This window comes from Oncorhynchus mykiss, chromosome 15 (assembly GCF_013265735.2).
Source record: "Oncorhynchus mykiss isolate Arlee chromosome 15, USDA_OmykA_1.1, whole genome shotgun sequence".
Taxonomy (NCBI): Eukaryota; Metazoa; Chordata; class Actinopteri; order Salmoniformes; family Salmonidae; genus Oncorhynchus; species Oncorhynchus mykiss.
The window spans coordinates 45,612,308-45,635,681 of record NC_048579.1 but is presented as its reverse complement, the minus strand read 5'-3'; positions in this window follow the sequence as shown (position 1 = coordinate 45,635,681).

Genomic DNA, 23,374 nt, shown 5'->3' with positions numbered 1-23,374 from the left:
TCCTCAAACAATCGCATGGCCTGCTTTTGCTGTAAAGCCAACTGTAAATCGGACAGTGCAGTTAGATTAACAAGAATTCAAGCTTTCAACCGATATAAGACACTTGTATGTACCTAAATGTTTAATATCCATAATGTTTATGATTACTTATTTGAATTGCGCTCCCTCCAGCTTCACCTTTATTAAGCATTGATTCATTAATATACCATTGAAAATATCTATGGATCTATTCAGGTGTTGTCAGAGTTTTGTGTGAAATGCTCTGGATTTTAGAAGTGCTTATCCATTCATCACCATTGCATTGAATGAGGGATCCTTGTGAATTTGTTTATTTTTCTGTAAGTGTTATTGGCACTTCTACACTGATTTGTATTGTTACTATATTTCAGTTTGCATAATGTAATTGTGCACTTGTATAGAACATGTCTCTCAATTCAATTAAAATGGCTGTATTGGAAACATTTGTAGTTTGCCCCGGTGATGCGTTGTGCAGACTGCACCACCATCTGGAGAGCCTTGCTGTCATGTATTGTCATGTTGTGTCTTTCTGTCCTGTCCTTTCACCCTGTCTCCCTCTGCTGGTCGTATTAGGTTACCTTTTCTCCCCCGCTTTCCCCCAGCTGTTCCTTGTCTCCTCTTGACTACCTCGTCACCCCTTCTCCCACCTGTTCCCCTTTTCCCTCTGATTAGTCCCCTATATCTCTCTCTGTTTTTGTTCCTGTCCTTGTCGGATTCTTGTTTGTTGTGTTTCATGCCTGAACCAGACTATCGTCCTGTTTGCTGTAACCTTGTCCTGTCCTGTCGGAATCTGCCGGTCTATCTGAGCCTACCTACGTTTGGTTATTAAAGAAGCTCTGTTTAAGTTAGTTCGCTTTTGGGTCCTCATTCACGCACCGTAACAGAAGAATCCGACCAAGAATGGACCCAGCGACTTCGGATCCTCTCCACTCAGCCGTTGAGATCCAGGGAGCGATGCTAGGCAGACACGAGCAGGAATTGTCTGCTGCTCGACATGCCGTTGAGACCCTGGCCACCCAAGTCTCCAACCTCACAGAACAGGTTCACCATCTCCGCCTCGATCCACCGGCCACTTCCAGGGCTTTCGAATCTCCGGAGCCCAGAATCAATAACCCGCCGTGTTACTCTGGGGAGCCCACTGAATGCCGCTCGTTCCTCACCCAGTGTGATATTGTGTTTTCTCTCCAGCCCAACACTTACGCCAGGAGCACTGCTCGTGTCGCCTACGTCATATCTCTCCTTACTGGACGGGCTCGTGAGTGGGGCACGGCAATCTGGGAGGCAAGGGCTGAGTGTACTAACCAGTATCAGGACTTTAAGGAGGAGATGATACGGGTTTTTGATCGATCTGTTTTTGGGGAGGAGGCTTCCAGGGCCCTGTCTTCCCTATGTCAAGGCAATCGATCCATAACAGACTACTCTATTGAGTTTCGCACTCTTGCTGCCTCCAGTGGCTGGAACGAGCCGGCTTTGCTCGCTCGTCTTCTGGAGGGTCTCCGCGCAGAGGTAAAGGATGAGATTCTCTCCCGGGAGGTTCCTTCCAGCGTGGATTCCTTGATTGAACTCGCTATTCGCATTGAGCGACGGGTTGATCTTCGTCACCGAGCTCATGGAAAGGAGCTCGCGTTCTCCGTTGCCCCCCTCTCCGCATCACTACCATCTTCCTCTGCCGGCTCGGGAGCTGAGCCTATGCAGCTGGGAGGTATCCGCGTCTCGACTAAGGAGAGGGAACGGAGAATCACCAACCGCCTCTGTCTCTATTGCGGTTCTGCTGGTCATTTTGTCACTTCATGTCCAGTAAAAGCCAGAGCTCATCAGTAAGCGGAGGGCTACTGGTGAGCGCTACTACTCCTGTCTCTCCTTCAAGATCCTGCACTACCTTGTCGGTCCATCTACGCTGGACCGGTTCGTCAGCTTCCTGCAGTGCCTTAATAGACTCTGGGGCGGAGAGCTGTTTTATGGACGAGACCTGGGCTCGGGAACATGACATTCCTCTCAGACAGTTAAGGGAGTCCACGGCCTTGTTCGCCCTGGAAGTCATGGTAGTCCTCTCCCCAGGATTCAGCGTGAGACGCTACCTTTAACCCTCACTGTTTCTGGTAATCATAGCGAAACCATTTCTTTTTTGATTTTTCGTTCACCTTTTACACCTGTTGTTTTGGGCCATCCCTGGCTAGTTTGTCATAATCCTTCCATGAATTGGTCTAGTAATTCTATCCTCTCCTGGAACGTCTCTTGTCATGTGAAATGTTTAATGTCTGCTATCCCTCCTGTTTCCTCTGTCTCTTCTTCACAGGAGGAGCCTGGTGATTTGACAGGGGTGCCGGAGGAATATCACGATCTGCGCACGGTGTTCAGTCGGTCCAGGGCCACCTCTCTTCCTCCACACCGGTCGTATGATTGTAGTATTGATCTCCTTCCGGGAACCACTCCCCCCCGGGGTAGACTATACTCTCTGTCGGCTCCCGAACGTAAGGCTCTCGAGGATTATTTGTCTGTAGCTCTTGACGCCGGTACCATAGTCCCCTCCTCCTCTCCCGCCGGAGCGGGGTTTTTTTTTGTCAAGAAGAAGGACGGGTCTCTGCGCCCCTGCATAGATTATCGAGGGCTGAATGACATAACAGTTAAGAATCGTTATCCGCTTCCTCTTATGTCTTCAGCCTTCGAGATCCTGCAGGGAGCCAGGTTTTTCACTAAGTTGGACCTTCGTAACGCTTACCATCTCGTGCGCATCAGGGAGGGGGACGAGTGGAAGACGGCGTTTAACACTCCGTTAGGGCACTTTGAATACCGGGTTCTCCCTTTCGGCCTCGCTAACGCTCCAGCTGTCTTTCAGGCATTAGTCAATGATGTCCTGAGAGACATGCTGAACATCTTTGTTTTCGTTTACCTTGACGATATCCTGATTTTTTCACCGTCACTCCAGATTCATCTTCAGCACGTTCGACGTGTCCTCCAGCGCCTTTTAGAGAATTGTCTTTTTGTGAAGGCTGAGAAGTGCACTTTTCATGCCTCCTCCGTCACATTTCTCGGTTCTGTTATTTCCGCTGAAGGCATTAAGATGGATCCCGCTAAGGTCCAAGCTGTCATTGATTGGCCCGCCCCTCAGTCACGCGTCGAGCTGCAGCGCTTTCTCGGCTTCGCGAACTTCTATCGTCGTTTCATCCGTAATTTCGGTCAGGTGGCAGCTCCTCTCACAGCCCTTACTTCTGTCAAGACGTGCTTTAAGTGGTCCGTTTCCGCCCAGGGAGCTTTTGATCTCCTCAAGAATCGTTTTACATCCGCTCCTATCCTTGTTACACCTGACGTCTCTAGACAGTTCGTTGTCGAGGTTGACGCGTCAGAGGTGGGCGTGGGAGCCATTCTTTCTCAGCGCTCCCTCTCTGACGACAAGGTCCACCCATGCGCGTATTTTTCTCATCGCCTGTCGCCGTCGGAACGTAACTATGATGTGGGAAACCGCGAACTGCTCGCCATCCGGTTAGCCCTAGGCGAATGGCGACAGTGGTTGGAGGGGGCGACCGTTCCTTTTGTCGTTTGGACTGACCATAGGAACCTTGAGTACATCCGTTCTGCCAAACGACTTAATGCGCGTCAGGCGCGTTGGGCGCTGTTTTTCGCTCGTTTCGAGTTCGTGATTTCTTATCGTCCGGGCTCTAAGAACACCAAGCCTGATGCTTTATCTCGTCTCTTCAGTTCTTCAGTAGCCTCCACTGACCCCGAGGGGATTCTCCCTGAGGGGCGTGTTGTCGGGTTGACTGTCTGGGGAATTGAGAGGCAGGTAAAGCAAGCGCTCACTCACACTCCGTCGCCGCGCGCTTGTCCTAGGAACCTTCTTTTCGTTCCCGTTCCTACTCGTCTGGCCGTTCTTCAGTGGGCTCACTCTGCCAAGTTAGCCGGTCACCCTGGCGTTCGGGGTACGCTTGCTTCCATTCGCCAGCGTTTTTGGTGGCCCACCCGGGAGCATGACACGCGTCGTTTCGTGGCTGCTTGTTCGGTCTGCGCGCAGACTAAGTCCGGTAACTCCCCTCCTGCCGGCCGTCTCAGGCCGCTTCCCATTCCCTCTCGACCGTGGTCTCACATCGCCTTAGATTTTGTCACCGGACTGCCTTCGTCAGCGGGGAAGACTGTTATTCTTACGGTTGTCGATAGGTTCTCTAAGGCGGCCCATTTCATTCCCCTTGCTAAGCTTCCTTCTGCTAAAGAGACGGCACAAATCATCATCGAGAATGTTTTCAGAATTCATGGCCTTCCGTCAGACGTCGTTTCGGACAGAGGTCCGCAATTCACGTCTCAATTTTGGAGGGAGTTTTGCCGTTTGATTGGGGCTTCCGTCAGTCTCTCTTCCGGCTTTCACCCCCAGTCTAACGGTCAAGCAGAACGGGCCAATCAGACTATTGGTCGCATCTTACGCAGTCTTTCTTTTCGCAACCCTGCGTCTTGGTCAGAACAGCTCCCCTGGGCAGAATACGCCCACAACTCGCTTCCTTCGTCTGCGACCGGGCTATCTCCTTTTCAGAGTAGCCTCGGGTACCAGCCTCCGCTGTTCTCATCTCAGTTCGCCGAGTCCAGCGTCCCCTCCGCTCAGGCTTTTGTCCAACGTTGCGAGCGCACCTGGAAGAGGGTCAGGTCTGCACTTTGCCGTTATAGGACGCAGACTGTGAGGGCTGCTAATAAGCGTAGAACCAAGAGTCCTAGATATTGTCGCGGTCAGAGAGTTTGGCTCTCCACTCAGAACCTTCCCCTTAAGACGGCTTCTCGCAAGTTGACCCCGCGGTTCATTGGTCCGTTCCGTATTTCTCGGGTCATTAATCCTGTCGCAGTTCGACTTCTCCTTCCGCGATACCTTCGTCGCGTCCACCCGGTCTTCCATGTCTCCTGTATTAAGCCCGTTCTTCGCGCCCCCGCTCGTCTTCCCCCCCCCCCCCCCATCCTTGTCGAGGGCGCACCCATCTACAGGGTCCGCAGGATTTTGGACATGCGTCCTCGGGGCCGTGGTCACCAGTACCTCGTTGATTGGGAGGGGTACGGTCCTGAGGAGAGGAGTTGGGTTCCCTCTCGGGACGTGCTGGACCGTGCGCTGATCGAGGATTTCCTCCGTTGCCGCCAGGTTTCCTCCTCGAGTGTGCCAGGAGGCGCTCGGTGAGTGGGGGGGTACTGTCATGTATTGTCATGTTGTGTCTTTCTGTCCTGTCCTTTCACCCTGTCTCCCTCTGCTGGTCGTATTAGGTTACCTTTTCTCCCCCGCTTTCCCCCAGCTGTTCCTTGTCTCCTCTTGACTACCTCGTCACCCCTTCTCCCACCTGTTCCCCTTTTCCCTCTGATTAGTCCCCTATATCTCTCTCTGTTTTTGTTCCTGTCCTTGTCGGATTCTTGTTTGTTGTGTTTCATGCCTGAACCAGACTATCGTCCTGTTTGCTGTAACCTTGTCCTGTCCTGTCGGAATCTGCCGGTCTATCTGAGCCTACCTACGTTTGGTTATTAAAGAAGCTCTGTTTAAGTTAGTTCGCTTTTGGGTCCTCATTCACGCACCGTAACACTTGCGGTTGAGGGCGGTGCTGTTGCCGTACCAGGCTGTGATAAAGCCCGACAGGATGCTCTCGATTGTGCATCTGTAAAAGTTTGTCAGGATTTTGGGTGACAGGCCAAATTTCTTCAGCCTCCTGTCTGTGTCGGCGGACCATTTCAGGTTGTCTGCAATATGTACGCCCAGGAACTTAACTTTCCACCTCCTCCACTGCTGTCCCTTCGATGTGGATAGAGGGGTGCTCTTTCTCCTGTTTCCTGAAGTCCACGATCATCTCCTTTTGTTGACATTTAGAGGTTGTTTTCGTGACACCACACTCCGAGTGTCCTCCCCTCCTCCCTGTAGGTTATCTCATCGTTGTTGGTAATCAAGTCCACTACTGTTGTGTCGTCTGTAAACTTGATGATTTGGGTTGGAGGTGTGCGTGCCCATGCAGTCATGGGTGAACAGGAAGTACAGGAGGGGGCTGAGCACACACCCTTGTGGGGCCCCAGTGTTGAGGATCAGCAAAGAGGATGTGTTGTTTCCTACGTTTCCTTCCTCCTGCATGTTCTCGGCCCAGTACCACCAGTGCCAGCACCACGCATCAGGCCTACAGTGCGCCTCGCCTGTCCAGCGCTGCCTGAGCCTTCCTCCTCTCCAGCGCTGCCGGAGTCTCCCGCCTATCTAGCGTTGCCAGAGCCTTCCGTCTCTACAGCGCTGCCGGAGTCTCCAGTCTGCATAGAGCTGCCAGTCTGCATGGAGCTGCCAGTCTGCATGGAGCTGCCAGTCTGCAAGGAGCTGCCAGTCTGCAAGGAGCTGCCAGTCTGCAAGGAGCTGCCAGTCTGCAAGGGGCCGCCAGAGCTGCCAGTCTGCAGGATGCCGCCAGAGCTGCCAGTCTGCAGGATGCCGCCAGAGCTGCCAGTCTGCAAGGAGCCGCCAGAGCTGCCAGTCTGTATGGAGCAGCCAGAGCCGCCAGTCTGCATGGAGCAGCCAGGGCCGCCAGTCTGCATGGAGCAGCCAGGGCCGCCAGTCAGCATGGAGCAGCCAGAGCCACCAGTCAACATGGAGCAGCCAGAGCCGCCAGTCAGCATGGAGCAGCCAGAGCAGCCAGTCAGCATGGAGCAGCCAGAGCTGTCAGTCAGCATGGAGCAGCCAGAGATGTCAGTCAGCATGGAGCAGCCAGAGCTGCCAATCAGCATGGAGCAGCCAGGGCCGCCAGTCAGCATGGAGCAGCCAGTCAGCATGGAGCAGTCAGAGCAGCCAGTCAGCCAGACTCTTCCAGATCTGCCAGTCAGCCAGACTCTTCCAGGTCAGCCAGGATCTGCCGGATCCAACTACCTGCCTGAGCTTCCTCTCAGTGCTGAGCTTCCTCTCAGTGCCGAGCTTCCTCTCAGTGCCGGGTTTCCTCTCAGTGCCGGGTTTCCTCTCAGTCCCGAATTTCCCCTCAGTCCCGAGCTTCCCCTCAGTCCCGAGCTTCCCCTCAGTCCCGAGCTTCCCCTCAGTCCCGAGCTTCCCCTCAGTCCCGAGCTGCCCCTCAGTCCCGAGCTGCCCCTCAGTCCCGAGCTGCCCCTCAGTCCCGAGCTGCCCCTCAGTCCAGTGGGATTCTGGGTGAGGACTACTAGGCCATGGTCGGCGGTGAGGGTGGACTATCCTAGGATGTGAGGAGGAGGGACTAAGACATTGATAGAGTGGGGTCCACGTCCCGCGCCGGAGCCGCCACCATGGACAGATGCCCACCCGGACCCTCCCTATTGTTTTGATGTGCGTCCCGGAGTCCGCACCTTAGGGGGGGGAGGGGGGGGGGGTTCTGTCACGCCCTGGTCGAAGTATTTTGTGTGTATCTTCATTTATTTGGTCAGGCCGTTGTGTTGTATTGGGATTGTAGCTTAGTGGGGGGTTCTAGTTAAGTCTATGGCTGTCTGAAGTGGTTCTCAATCAGAGGCAGGTGTTTATCGTTGTCTCTGATTGGGAACCATATTTAGGCAGCCATATTCTTTGAGTGTTTCGTGGGTCACTGTCCTTAGTGTCCTCTGTGTTAGTTTGCACCAGTTTAGGCTGTTTCGGTTTTCACATTACGTTTATTGTTTTTGTATTGATTCGTGTTTACGTTGTTTTATTAAACATGGATCGCAATAGCCACGCTGCATTTTGGTCCGACTCTCCTTCTACTGAAGAAAGACGATACAGTATGTGAATTGACGCGCTCTACTCTCACATGCCAATTTTGATGCCATTGTCACTCTGTGTGATTTGAGCTGTAGATGCTGTTTAACACTCACAGCCCATCTGTTTTTCTCTCATTCACGCCTGTGCATTCTAATTTGTTTTATTTGGACTTTACTTGTTTTTTCCTTTGACATGATGTGCAAATTATTTTCATCTTTATGTTTTGATTCAGGGCTGGGTTTTATGTAAATATTACCACCCACCAGCATGGCAATATTTGCTAATCTGAACCACCTGCTGCAAAGTTCTATTTGCGAGTCCTCTGAGAGCCAAATAGCTTTTCTCTGAAGCCCTCACTTGGGTTTCTGCTAGATAAAACACCCACAAAGTCAAAATTGTCTATTGTACATATTCATGAAAATAAAATTAGGTTTTGGCCTTACATTAAGGTTAGGGTTAGTCTAAGGATAGCAGTGTGGTTAAGGTGAGAGTAGGTTTAAAATCTGATTTTTAGAATCAGACGGGTTTATGACAGCTGTGTTAAATAGTGATTACCCTACACTTTGCCACCTTGCCATGCAGCAAATAAAAATAGGTGGCGCAAACTGCCTTTGTATGTCCCCCCCCTTTTTTTTTTTTTTTACCATTGATAACTTGTTAAATTTCGCTTATTTTTGATCTAGTCTGTTTACAAAACTTTTTTTTAAATGGTCAAATTTCGTGATATTGATAGCATTTTAGAACACAGCTCTACCCATCGCACCAAGATGAATGGCTTTGACCAGTGTTTTAGACACATTCATTTTGCGTGTGCAGGGTTTGGTCATTTTCAACCCTTCCATTGTTCCTAAAGATAAAATGTGTAACAAGTCACAAAATAAGTTGCATGGTCTGACTCTGTGCAATAATAGTGTTTAACATGTTTTTTGATTAACTCGTCTCTGTACTCCCTCGGTCGAGCAGTGAATTTCAAACACAGATTCAACCACAAAGACCAGGGATGTTTTCCAATGCCTCGCAAAGGGATATTAATGGTAGATGGGTAAAAAATAAAAAGCAGACACTGAATATCCCTTTGAGCGTAGCGAAGTTATTACTTATACTTTGGATGGTGTATCAGGACACCCAGTCACTACAAAGATACAGGCATCCTTCCTAACTCCATTGCCGCTCAGGGATTTCACCATAAGGCCAATGGTGACTTTAAAACAGAGTTAAACAGCTGTGATAGGAGAAAACGGAAGATGGATCGTCAACATTGTAGTTACTCCACAATACTAACCTAATTGACAGAGTGAAAAGAAGGAAGCCTGTACAGAATAATATTTCAAAACATGCATCCTGCTTGCAACAAAGCACTTAAGTAATAACAAAAAAAATGTGGCAAAGCAATTCACTTTTTGTCCTGAATTCAAAGTGTTACAGTATGCTTGGGGCAAATCCAATTCAACAAATTACGGAGTACCCCTCTCCATATTTCCAAGCGTAGTGGTGGCTGCTTCATGTTATGGGTATGCTTGTAACCGTTAAGGACTATGGGGTTTTTCTGGGTAAAATAAATCCTAGAGGAAAACCTGGTTGTCTGCTTTCCACTAGACACTGGGAGATGAATTCACCTTTCAGCAGGACAATAACCTAAAACACAAGACCAAATCTACTCTGGAGTTGCTTACCAATAAGAAAGTGAATGTTCCTAAGTGGCCGTATTATAGTTTTGACTTAAATCTACTTGAAAATCTATAACAAGACCTGAAAATGGTTGTCTAGCAATGATCAACAACCAATTTGACAGAACTTGAAGAATTTTGAAAAGAATAATGGACAAATGTTGCACAATCCAAGTGTGGCAAGCTCTCTGCCAAAGGTTTATTGACTCAAGGGTGTGAATACTTATTTAAATGAGATGTCTGTGTTTAATTTTCAATAAATTGCCAGACATTTCTAAAAACATGTTATGGGGTATTGTGCTAAGATGGGTGAGGGGGGGTAAACATTTGAATAAATCTTGAATTCAGGCTGTAACACAACAAAATGTCTAATAAGTCCAGGGGTATGAATACTTTTTGAAGGCACTGGAGCTAGCTAGCTTGCTGAAATTATAACAGGGAGAACAAAATATAGCTATTTGATCATGTCCGTGTGCATGTCCAAATATTAACGATGTCTGGAATTTGACATGGTTTCACTGGAATTATCAAACGGCAAAAGTCAGGCAAACTTCAACCCTCAACGTGTCAACAGTTTTGTATAGGCACAGTTTAGCTGAGACTCCTCTCTTTACAGGTAGGCTGGTAGTCTCTTTTTCAGAAATAATGATTTTAACTTACACTATGCTCGTCTTAACTGAAATGGTGCTCACAACTTTTATTAGCTGGCTAAAGTTAGCCTGCTAGTTAACTCTGTCAGTTAGTGCCCTATTTGTAATTTCTCTGCTATACGTGGAAATCACCACAACGTTCCCACCCCCCAATTCCTGAATATGTATTAGCAAGCCTGTAAGCCTGCAAAATAACCATAGGACAACCACGCTCTCACCAAGCTCTAAGAAACATATAATTCTCAGGACATTGTGCTAACTGGGTTATTAGCTGAATGTAGTTGGTGAACCATATCATTTCTTTAAGGGGTTTTGAAAGCATAATCTGCATACCTCTTATTCTACCTTTGAACAACGCCGATTGTCTTCCTGAGTACCATCAACACCTGCCAACCCAGCTTCCTTCTCAACATCTGCTGATGTCTTCTTTGACATCCTGGCCGGTGACAACCAGTTCTCTTTCGATGTTGTAAAGCTCTCTCAAAATGACATGTTATAGGTGAGTGGAGAGGAAGTCAAGTGCTACGGAGTCATTCAAAACAGAGAGAGAATGAAGAAGAACATGTGAAGAACAAGTTCAGTGAGTAAGAATACTCTTCTGCTAGTTTCAGCCCTAATTTATCTTTGGCAATATCCAAGCAAGCTGGAATATAACCAGGGTTCCACTGAGAGAAATAGACTGGACAGGAACATAAACACAGGGAATGTCTGCTCCCTTACAATCACATATTCATTTAAACAAGCCTCCCCAAATTCCTCTGGATTTCAGATAGGCTAATACTTTGTTTTGTGTCCCTCCTGGTTGCATCAGAAGCCAGAGGTGTTTTTTAATTTTTTTTATCTTAAGGGATAATACAAGAAGACAAAACCCAGATATGAGGAGATTCAGACAAAATACAAATTACAGTATTCCAATGGGCCCCTTTTGCATGTTTAAGTTGAAAGTCCCTATACTTCTGACCAACTATCAATAGACCATTAGTAACATGTTAACTGTATATTCTATTGATAGTGTATTGAGCAGTACTGTACATGAGTATAGGGGCTCTCAAAATAATGTTACCTAAATGTGTAACCAGAGTTATTTTCCTATCCAGGTTAAAGTTTCTGCCCATCACTGGCCCTCTGAATGTCATCCTGGAGTTGGCAATGAACTACGTTGAGACGTTATCTCTCACTGGAACATTGTTCTCATCCACATCTTCATCTCAGAGTTTTGATAAATGAGAAACAAACAGTAAATGATCAATGCACATGTGCCACTGTGATGAAATGTTAACCTGTGGAATTGCATAATGTTATAACTATGACTTCTGTAGATTTGTGTAAAATCCCAGAATGTGAGAAATTCATTTTGAACACCATAATGATAAAAAAATGAAGGTATGAATATTGTTGTTGACACATAGAATGCATGGTTTACCTACTTTGATCCATACCATCTTACTGTGGAATAGAAACTGTATTTACTGTAAACGTTTGTTTTTTTCATAATTGGGTTATAACATATTGCTATACATTTATTGTATCTGTGTACTTTGACAGTGGGTGAATTGGCCAGAAACTACAAGGCAGCTACATACATTTTCCAACACTTTGCATTAGAGGTTTTCAAACTGACTAACTCAGAAAGTTGGATGTCCTCTTTTCACTGGTGCTAGAAACCTACACTTCCAAAAGTACATTTTTACACATATTTATTACTTTCAAAAAGGACAATTAACAAAAACATTTTCCACACATACAACCCCCCCTAACCCAAAAAAGACAAAAACAGAACAGTCACAGATTACGCTTCGACTGTAGCCAATATTCAGCAAAAAAAATAGAGAATATACAGATTTACAGTTCCAATGCTTTTACAAGATCACCGGTTTGCAATTCCAATCTTTCTGCTTCTTAAAACACCAGTGAATATCATGCTATAGGGTTTGGTTACTGTTAGAACACCATCTATTAGCTCATCAAAAAGAAAGGAGGACCAAGGCACTCTTCATATAATGCCTTTATTTGTAAACATGCCATACAAACAAAGGCATTTCAATTAATTATATGAAGAGTTACTTGGTCCTCCTTCCTTTTTGATGACCAATTTACCCCTGTTACCAAAGAGCACCTTCTGTCTACCAAAATCTACTTTTGTGTACCTTAGCAGCACTTTAGATTTTTTTTTTACTATATTAGCTGCTCAGGACTTGGGCTAATAGTCTTATACCGTGTCCATCCCATAATTAACTGACTTTTACCAGTGCTTCTCTACCCAAGGCTAGAGTCAACACAGAATAACCACAGACTGGAAAGTCTGCAGATGTCTGAGAGAAGTGGGATCAGACTTCTTATGTCAGGCAAATTGGAGTTACCTTCCAGATAGCACAATCGGTTACTTGGAAGTAATACATGTCCTGAAAGATGGAAGGCAGGCAGGAAAAGACGAGATCAGGTGGGACAATTCTAGACAATGAGAGGGCAAATACTCCTGTAGGCACAACTCCGATATAAATGTTTTTTTTTTCAATGTGGCCAAAATGCTTAAAATCGGTCATCACTAGTTACCACAGCCACAAAGTCAGAATTCCAAAACGGCTATAGGCTATCAATGAATGAAAACAAAATTAGCTTTGATTTAATTTAAGGTTAGGATTAGGCATAAGGTTAGCAGTGTGGTTAAGGTTGGGTATAAAGTCAGATTTATAGTTTAGCCATAATTATTATTTTGTGGCTGTGGTAACTAGTGATTTACACTGAGAGGACAAAACATTAAGAACACCTTCCTAATGTTGAGTTGCACCCCCTTTGCCCTCAGAACAGCCTCAAATAATTGGGGCACGGACTCTACAAGGTGTCGAAAGCGTTCCACAGGAATGCTGGCCTATGTTGACTCAAATGCTTCCCACAGTTGTGTCAATTTGACTGAATGTCATTTAGGTGGGGGACAATTACTGATACATACGGGAAACTGCTGAGTGTGAAAAACCCAGCAGCATTGCCGCGCCTGGGACCTTCTCCCATACCGTGTTCAAAGGCATTTAAACCTTTTGTCTTGTACCCACTGTGACTATTTAAATCTACCCTAACCAGAAACCGTGGATAGATGGCAGCATTCGTACAAAACTGAACGCACGAACCACCGCATTTTGACAGAGAATTTTTATTTATTTTTTATTTCACCTTTATTTAACAAGGTAGGCTAGTTGAGAACAAGTTCTCATTTACAACTGCGACCTGGCCAAGATAAAGCACAGCAGTTCGTCACACAACAACACAGAGTTGCACATGGAATAAACAAACATACAGTCAATAATACAGTTGAAAAAATAAAAATATATATACAGTGATTGCAAATGAGGTAAGATAAGGGAGGTAAGGCAATAAATAGACCATGGTGGCAAAATAATTACAATATAGCAATTAGATACTGGAATGGTAGATGTGCAGAAGATGAATGTACAAGTAGAGATACTGGGGTGTACAGGAACAAGATAAATAAATAAATACAGTATGGGGATGAGGTAGTTGGATGATGGGCTGTTTACAGATGGGCTATGTACAGGTGCAGTGATCTGTGAGCTGCTCTGACAGCTGGTGTTTAAAGCTAGTGAGGGAGATATGGGTCTCCAGCTTCAGTGATTTTTGCAGTTCGTTCCAGTCATTGGCAGCAGAGAACTGGAAGGAAACGCAGCCAAAGGAGGAATTGGCTTTGGGGGTGACCAGTGAGATATACCTGCTGGAGCGCATGCTACGGGTGGGTGCTGCTATGGTGACCAGTGAGCTGAAATAAGGCGGTTATTTACCTAGCAGAGACTTGTAGATGACCTGGAGCCAGTGGGTTTGGCGACAAGTATGAAGCGAAGCCCAGAATATGGCAGACTACAAACAGAGTAGTCATTCCCTCCACAAGGCAATCAAACAGGCAAAACGTCAATATCGAGACAAAGTGGTGTCGCAGTTCCATGGCTCAGACACGAGACGTACTGTATGTGACAGGGTCTACAGACAATCATGGACTACAAAAGGAAAACCAGCCACAGATGACAAGCTAAACACGTTCTTTGCCAGCTTTGAGGATAACATGGTAGCTGGCCACGTCGGTTGCACTAAGGACTTTGGGTTCTCCTTCTCCGTGGCCGACGTGAGTAAGACATTTAAAAGTGTTAACCTTCGCAAGGCTGCCGGCCCAGACAGCATCCCAAGCCGCGTCCTCAGAGCACACGCAGACCAGCTGGCTGGTGTGTTTATGGAGATATTCAATCTCTCTCTATCTCAGTCTGCAGTCCCCACATGCTTCAAGATGGCCATCATTGTTCCTGTACCCAAGAATGCAAAGATAACTGAACTAAATGACTGTTGCCCCGTAGCACTCACTTATGTCATCATGAAGTGCTTTGAGAGACTAGTCAAGGATCATATCATCTCCACCTTACCTGTCACCCTAGACACACTTCAATTTGCTTACCGCCCCAATAAGTCCACAGACGATGCAATCGCCATCACACTGCACACTGCCCTATCCCATCTGGACAAGAGGAATACCTACTGTATGTCAGAATTATGTTCATTTACTATAGCTCAGCATTCAACACCATAGTACCTTCCAAGCTCATCATTAAGATGGAGGCCCTGGGTCTAGACCCCGCCCTGTGCAATTGGGTCCTGGACTTCCTGATGGACCGCCCCAGATGGTGAAGGTAGGAAACAACATTTCCACTTCGCTGATCCTCAACACTGGGGCCCCACAAGGGTGCGTGCTGCATCGCCATTCACGCCTCAAACTCAATCATCAAGTTTGCAGATGACACAACAGTAGTGATAACCAACAAAAACGAGACAGCATACAACACCATAGTACCTTCCAAGCTCATTATTAAGATCAAGGCCCTGGGTCTAGACCCCGCCCTGTGCAATTGGTGAGGTGAGGGCTCTGGGAGTGTGGTGTCAGGAAAAACAACCTCTCACTCAACGTCAACAAAACAAAGCGTACATATCACTGACAAACTGAAATGGTCCATCCACACAGACAGTGTGGTGAAGAAGGCGCAATAGCGCCTCTTCAACCTCAGGAGGCTGAAGAAATTTGGCTTGTCACCTAAAACCCTCACAAACCTTTACAGATGCACAATCGAGAGCATCCTGTCGGGCTGTATCACAGCCTGGTACAGCAACTGCACCACCCACAACCGCAGGGCTCTCAAGAGGGTGTTGCGGTCTGCACAACGCATCACCGGGGGCAAACCACCTTCCCTCCAGGACTCCTACAGCACCCGATGTCACAGGGAGGTCAAAAAGATCCTCAAGGACAAAAACCACCTGAGCCACTGCCTGTTCACCCCGCATTCATCCAGAAGGCGAGGTCAGTACAGGTGCATCAAAGCTGGGACCGAGAGACTGAAAAACAGCTTCTCAAGGCCATCAGACTGTTATATAGCTATCACTAGCGCAGAGGCTGCTGCCTACATTCAGACATGAAATCATTGTCCACTTTAATAAATAGAGCACTAGTCACTTTAATAATGTCACTTTAATAATGTTTACATATCTTGCATTACTCATCTCATATGTACGCTACCGTTCAAAAGCTTGGGGTCACTTAGAAATGTCCTTGTTTTTGAAAGAAAAGCACATCAAATTGATCAGAAATACAGTGTAGGCATTGTTAGTGTTGTAAATGACTGTTGTAGCTGGAAACGGCAGATTTTTAATGGAATATCTACGTAGGCGTACAGAGGCCCATTATCAGCAACCATCACTCCTGTGTTCCAATGGCAAGCTAATCCAAGTTTATCATTTTAAATGGCTAATTTATCATTAGAATACCCTTTTGCAATTATGTTAGCAGTGCTGAAAACTGTGGTGCTGATTAAAGAAGCAATAAAACTGTCCTTCTTTAGACTAGTTGAGTATCTGCACCACCCTCTGGAGTGCCCTGCGGTTGTGGGTGGTGCAGTTGCCGTACCAGGCGGAGATACAAAAGTTTGTGAATTTTAGGTGACAAGACAAATTTCTTCAGCCTCCTGAGGTTGAAGAGGCGTTGTTGCGCCTTCTTCATCCCACTGTCTGGGTGGGTGGACCATTTCAGTTTGTCCGTGATGTGTACACCGAGGAACTTAAAACTTTCCACCTTCTCCATTGTTGTCCCAGTGATGTGGATAGGGGGGTGCTCCCTCTGCTGTTTCCATCTCCTTTGTTTTGTTGACGTTGAGTGAGAGGTTGTTTTTTTGACACCACACTCCGAGTGCCCTCACCTCCTCCCTGTAGGCTGTTTCGTCGTTGTTGGTAATCACGCCCACTACTGTTGTGTCGTCTGCAAACTTGATGATTTGAGTTGGAGGTGTGCGTTGACACGCAGTCATGGGTGAACAGGGAGTACAGGAGGGGGCTGAGCACACACCCTTGTGGGGCCCCAGTGTTGAGGATCAGGGAAGTGAGGTATTTGTTGTGAAATTGTTAGATATTACTTGTTAGATAGTGCTGCACTGTCGGAAATAGAAGCACAAGCATTTCACTACACTCACAATAACATCTGCTAAACACGTGTATGTGACCAATACAATTTGATTTGATTTCATTCCCCCCTGAATGGCACACATATACAATCCATGTCTCAAGGCTTTAAAATCCTTCTTTAACCTGTCACCTCCCCAACATCTACAACTGATTGAAATGGATTTAACAGGTGACATCAATAAGGAATCATACAGTATCTTTCACCTGGATTCACCTGGTCAGTCTATGTCATGGAAAGATCAGGAGTTCCTAATGTTTTGTACCCTCAGTGTCTATTGGTGCATTCGTAACAACCTAACCTAACGTAGCAGGCATACAAAGACGCCTGAGCGGAGTTCCAACATTTGTGTAGGCTATTAAATGCCTGATTTCTCTGTCGTACTACATAACTCATATGGTGTATACCTCCACTCAGGTGCATCCAATTTAATTTGATCATCCTTGAGATGTCACCACAACTAGATTGGAGTCCACCTGTGGCCAATTCGATTTAGAAAGAAACACACCTGTCTATATAAGGTCCCACAGTTGATAGTGCATGTTAGAGCAGATACTATACCAGGAAGTCCAAGGAACGGTCCATAGAGCTCTGAGATCGAATTGTGATGAGGCATATATCTGGGGAAGGGTATAAAACAATTTCTAGAGTGTTGAAAGTTTCCATAGGCACAGTGGTCTCCTTCACTGGAAAATTGAGAACATATGGAAGTACCCAGACTCTGTCTAGAGCTGGCTGTCCGACCAAACTGAGCAACCGGGCAAGGAGGACCTTGATCAGGGAGATGACCAAGAACCCAATGACCACTCTGACAGAATTACAGAGTTCCTTGGCAGAGATGGGCAAACTTGCCAGAAGGACAACAGACTTGACAGCACTTCACCAATCTGGGCATTATGGGACAGTTTCTCAGAAGCCACTCCTGAGAAAAAAGCACATGACAGCACGCCTGGAGTTTGCAAAAAGGCACATGAAAGAATCTGAGATCATCAGGCAAAAGATGATGTGGTATGATGAGACAAAAATTTAACTTTTTGGCCTGAATGAAATGCGCTGTCTGGAGAAAACAAGGCACAGCTCATCACCCATCTAACACCATCGCTACCGTAAACCGTTGTTGTGGCATCTTCATGCTATGGGCATACTTTTCAGCGGAAGGAACAATGAATGGAGCCAACTACAGGCAAATCCTAGATGAGAACCTTCCCCACCGTTCTCCACAGGATATCAAGTATCCCAGGCTAAATAGGTCATGTCTCCACTATATCCCACTCCCACTATAGAGGAAAAAGAGCATTACGGGTTGAAAGAGGCAGAAGAGGAACGTTTCACCAATCCAGACATAGTAGTCCCAGACTGGATCATAGATCCTGGAAACTATAGAAAGGTGTGCCCGGTTCGTACTCATGCAGTTGCGATGACTTAGTATACCAGGCAGAGACGCCCAGAAGGAGGGAACCCCATACTGCCAGATGGCCAAACTACACACAAATCCAAAATCAACACCAACACCAGCCGCTGAGTATTGGTCAAATAAGTAGCATAATAAAGGGTGCCTGACCCGGTTAAAGAGTGTCAGGAATTGATCCGTTTCCTGAGGGGACAGGGACACATTTTTGAATTCCACGCTGGTGGTTATGATCATGTTTTCCCATCCCCATTGCCAAGAGCGATGTTGGCACAATTAGTTGGAAACTATCGTACTCCCGCCTGGTCGTCCACCCGTGAGGCATGCGATCCAGCAACCTAGCAGGTTCAAATTGAACTATTTGTGACAGCTATTAGAAATAGCATTAACATTAACAACATTTGTAGATGTACTCTGCATCGAGAGGACTGGGTATGTGAGTACATTAATAGAATTTGTAAGTCTGCTTGGTTGGCAGGTTTGAAACCTGTTATCAAAATGGCTACTGCAGGGTTAGTGGACCAACATTCTCACTAGGATGAGACAGTAAAAGGAGACTTTGAGAGTGGACTCTAATTCCACTCACTTCGCAGCCGTGCATGTGGTTAATAAAGCCACAGTGAAAGTCACTAACAGTGGTTTTAACGGCCAAGGTAAGACAAAGAAACAGGGAGGAAAGGGCAGTGACTCTATCCCAAGGTGCAGAGTATCAGAGCCCTGTTTTAGGTGTGGGGCCAATGGTCATTGGAAGAGTGAGTATAGCGGGGCAAAGGAGCTTAAAATAAGCTACATTTATGACAGGAAAAAATATTACATTAAGCAGGGTAACAGGCATAATCGATAGCGATACAACTGCTTCCCATGTCTCTGACTATAGGATCACTAGGGGGGAGGTTAACCTCATGAGACACTTTGTTCTGTCTTATTCTGAAACAGATTTATAGAATTTCTGAAATAGATGTGTAGAATTTATAGAGGAGGGGGTCACGAAAATACACCGGTCATGACTTTTTGTCAGAAGTTAACTATCGGTCTCATGGTAATTGACCATTAATTAACATAAATACATTTAGCATCTTCTGGCTTCCACACATATCCTACAAGCCACTGATGCAGACCTTTGGAACATCTACATTTTAAAAAGTCTATTAAATCCATGTAATATTGCCTACACCTTCACAATAAATTCATTTATTTTAGAAAGGTCTAAAGGAGCATGATATGAAGAAAATGTAGTGTTTTTCAGAAGAACAGAATAGCATACTCTGAGTTGTCCTTATGTTAGGTCCTGATATGGCAATGCCAAATGGCTGTGGGCTACGCTAGTTCATTTAGCAGACAAGATTTGCTTACAATTCTGAGGCATTATTTTATAGTATGAAGAATACAATTGAACAAAGCTGAATAAAATGGAGAGGATATTTTCTCCAAATGATTTGAGGGAGTACGCACATACGGCTATTCCGTGTTGAGCGGTTAACAAAGAAATAGACACTCCTATATGGTTCATTTAGAGTTATTAATGTAACTTTAGTTATTCTACAAACGTTGGGCTATATCTTTTGATTTTTAATACATTGTAAGGCTGCATGATGCGACTAATGATGATTTGAAAAAAGTTGCTTGAAAGGCATGAGCTCTGATTAGTTTTTTTTGCACAGGCTGTACACACAACATCAGTCACTCATTCACAATTTGACAAATACTTGATAATGCTTAGAATTTCACGCCGGCATCCCCTTTGTGTGGCCATAATGCACCCTAAACAAATCCATGCCTTTTGCGGCCAGTGGCCATCGTGTGCTTCTCCCTAAGTGCTGCGTGCTCCAGCACATTATCACAGGCTACAAGTGAAGACAGACACATCAGGGACCCAACTGCTCGTGTCCTTATCTAATTTCGAGGTGCATATTGAAGATATTGGAAGAACTGTCCACATTTACTTTTCATCAGCCAACAATATGAGAAGGCCTAACGAACAGCAAGAGCACTAACGAACAGTCAATCTACTATAACCCATAGTACAAATGTCGACCTATTCTATGCTGTGCAATAAATAAGTATTCCAAACATAGTCTGGGGCAGTTGTGGGATGTGATAGATCACAAATTAATACAACCACTAGCATCAAAAAAACTTTTTAGCGCAATGTGGCTGATGCAACAGATCAGAACGTTTAGCTTAAAATGTTGATGGCAGCCCTCATGAGAGCCAGTTTCATCATAGCGCTTGATGGTTTTTGCGACTGCACTTGAAGAAACTTTCAAAGTGTTTGAAATTGTCTGCATTGTCTGACCTTCATGTCTTAAAGTAATGATGGACTGTCGTTTGTCTTTGCTTATCTGAGCTGTTCTTGCCACAGTATGGACCGACTTCTGTATACCAACCCTACCTTGTCACAACACAACTGATTAGCTCAAACGCATTAAGAAGGATAGAAATTCCACAAATTACCTTTTTCAAGGCACACCTGTTAATTGAAATGACAAGAGTGTGCAAGGTTATCTTCAAGGCAAAGGGTTCACTTTTTTGGTTGCTACATGATTTCATATGTGTTATTTAATGTCTGCACTATTATTTTACAATGTACAAATATAGTAAAAATAAAGAAAAACCCTTGAATGAGTAGGTGTGTCCAAACTTTGACTGGTACTGTGCGTATTCAGACCCTTTACTCAGTATTCTGTTGAAGCACCTTTGGCAGCGATTACATCCTCAATTTTTCTGAGTATGATGCTACAAGCTTAACACATCTGTATTTGTGGAGTTTCTCCCATTCTTCTCTACAGATCCTCTCAAGCTCTGTCAGGTTGGTTGGGGAGTGTCGCTGCACAGCTATTTTCAGGTCTCTCCAGTGATGTTCGATTGGGTTCAAGTCCGGGCTCTGGCTGGGCCACTCAAATACATTAAGAGACTATTTCCCGAAGACACTCCTGCATTATACTGGCTGTGTGCTTAGGATCGTTGTCCTGTTAGGTAAACCTTCGCCCCAGTCTGAGGTCCTGAGTGCTCTTTTTACTTTTTCATCAAGGATCTCTCTGTACTGTGAGCCGTTCATCTTTCCCTCTATCTTGACCAGTCTCCCAGTCCCTGCCACTGACAAACATCCCCACAGCTTGATGTTACCACAACCATGCTTCACAGTAGGGAGGGTGCAAGGTTTCCTCCAGATGTGAAGCTTGGCACAGAGTTCAGTCTTGGTTTCATCAGACCAGATAATCATGTTTCTCATGACCAAACTGAGCAATCGGGGGAGAAGGGTCTTGGTCAAGGGGGTGACCAAGAACCCGATGGTCACTCTGACAGAGTTCTTCTGTGGAGATGGGAGAACCTTTCATATTGACAACCATCTCTGCAGCACTCCACCGATCAGGTCACTAATCTGGATATGCTGGATTTGCGCTCGAATGCTGATGACTGGTCATTGGTCAACAATCAAGATGCACAGCTTTTTGGTTCTGACGCACTAATGAGAATTTAACGATGACTTGCGGGCAGTGGGTTCAGAACAACAAAGTCAAAAAATATATACAAAAAACATTTGTGGGGAAATTATACTACCAACAAAAAGGAAGCTTTGAAGACTGGAAGGGCAAATGGGCATGTGCTCTGCACAGGTAGAGCCCTCCTGTGCACATGCCTGGACCACACTAAATAGCTTTTAGGCGCACTTGACATTGCACACTCACCGGAGAATCAGAGTTGAGGGGCGGCATCGGGTACACATCAATATATAGCCTAATAAGCAACTAATTCTCAAACAATGAGAAATATTGACATTTCATCAATTACAAATTACATTGCCCTCCCCTGGACTCGATTTAAAAAAAGACTAAACCCACCCCCTAACTGAAATTGAAAAAGCATGACCCTCCCCCATTTTCCTCCAGGTCATTCAATACATTTCTAACCATCCTTTAAAAGGGACAGGTGGCTATTTGAGACTCGGCATTTAAGGTACTCCGGTCTGAACACACATCAATAAAATCATACAAAATACTACAGAAGAGAGCATACTTTAGCCACAGAGGATCAACAGCTTCAAAAAAATTATTGTGGATTGTTTTATCACAAGCACTTACAGTCGGGAAGGCCGCAATTTGGGCAGCACACGTGCCAAATATAGAACAGCTTGATGCGTTGTGACTATAGACATACTGTAGTGGTGGCAGCCTATTACAGGATCTGAAGATGTGGTTTTTTGGAAGCGTAGCCTTGGGTTAGCTCTGTTGTAGACCCGTGGGAGAAAGTGCCATGCCAATTCATCTCTAATGTTGTACTCTTAACTACTGTACAGGATCAGTGTCCTGAAATCATGACAGTTGCTGTTTAATATGCAATATGTGACTAGAATGGTGTTGTAAACAACAGCCAACAACTTGGGACATAGACATGTTTTATATTGTCAGAAAACTTAAATGATTGTTATCTAACTGCAGGTTCCAATTTACATGAGTTATTACAGTGAAGGGCCATCATTACGCACCAATGAGACAAGCGGTGTTCACTTGATTGACAGTGTCTTGGTCCAATGACCACCTATCGTTTTGAAACCTGAAGAGGGAGCAGGAAGGTTACTCCTCCTCATACACCTGGACCATCAGACAAGGCAATGGTTTCCTTACTCGAGGGGCAAGGTCAGAATGGGACTCCCACATGGCCACCAGGGCGTCGTCGCCGCTAGCACCCGTCTCGAGGTCAGGTAGCAACCCACTACAGCAATCAGAACGCCGCTGCTGAAGACTCCCGTCCAGGTTTAATGACATTGTGTTGCATTTCGTGGTTGTCAGGGACGACAGCCCCCTTGGATGGGGGCAATGTAGCAGCGGCAATGTAGCAGGGGCAATGTAGCAGAGGTGTGGCTTGTTGGAGGCGTGGCCTTGGGTTAGCTCTGTTGGACACCCATGGAAGAACGTGTCCTGCCAGTTTGTGTTATGTTGTACTGTGCACTAATTTAAGCTTGTACACTGCCAGTTCTGTAGTCTTAATGAGACTGATGTATGTGCATGTGATATCAAAGAGCCTACTAGAGTACCATTGTTAAGACAGACACTATTTACTTCTGCTATGAATCATACACATTGGTGTGCTGGGGTGGCTGCAGCACCCTCTAAATAAATGTTAGTAAGTTTACTGAAATTAAATGTCAATTTTGCCAAAGATAACAGTATATTACTCCTGCCTGAACCAACATAAATAAAATCATTGAAAATACTACACAAAAGAGCATCATTTAGCCACAGAGGAACAATAGCTTCTAAAAAATTGCTGTGGTTTTATCACAAGTACTAAAAGACGATTCACGGTCAATCTGGCGTCTATATTGGTTGTACAGCATTTACTGCGATGCGGTCTCTGCAGAAGTCAGGGCATTCATACTTTTTGCGCTTTGCAGAGCAGAGCTGTTGTGAATAAGTTTGTCAAGGAAGTGAGTTTGTGTTTATACAAAACGTACCG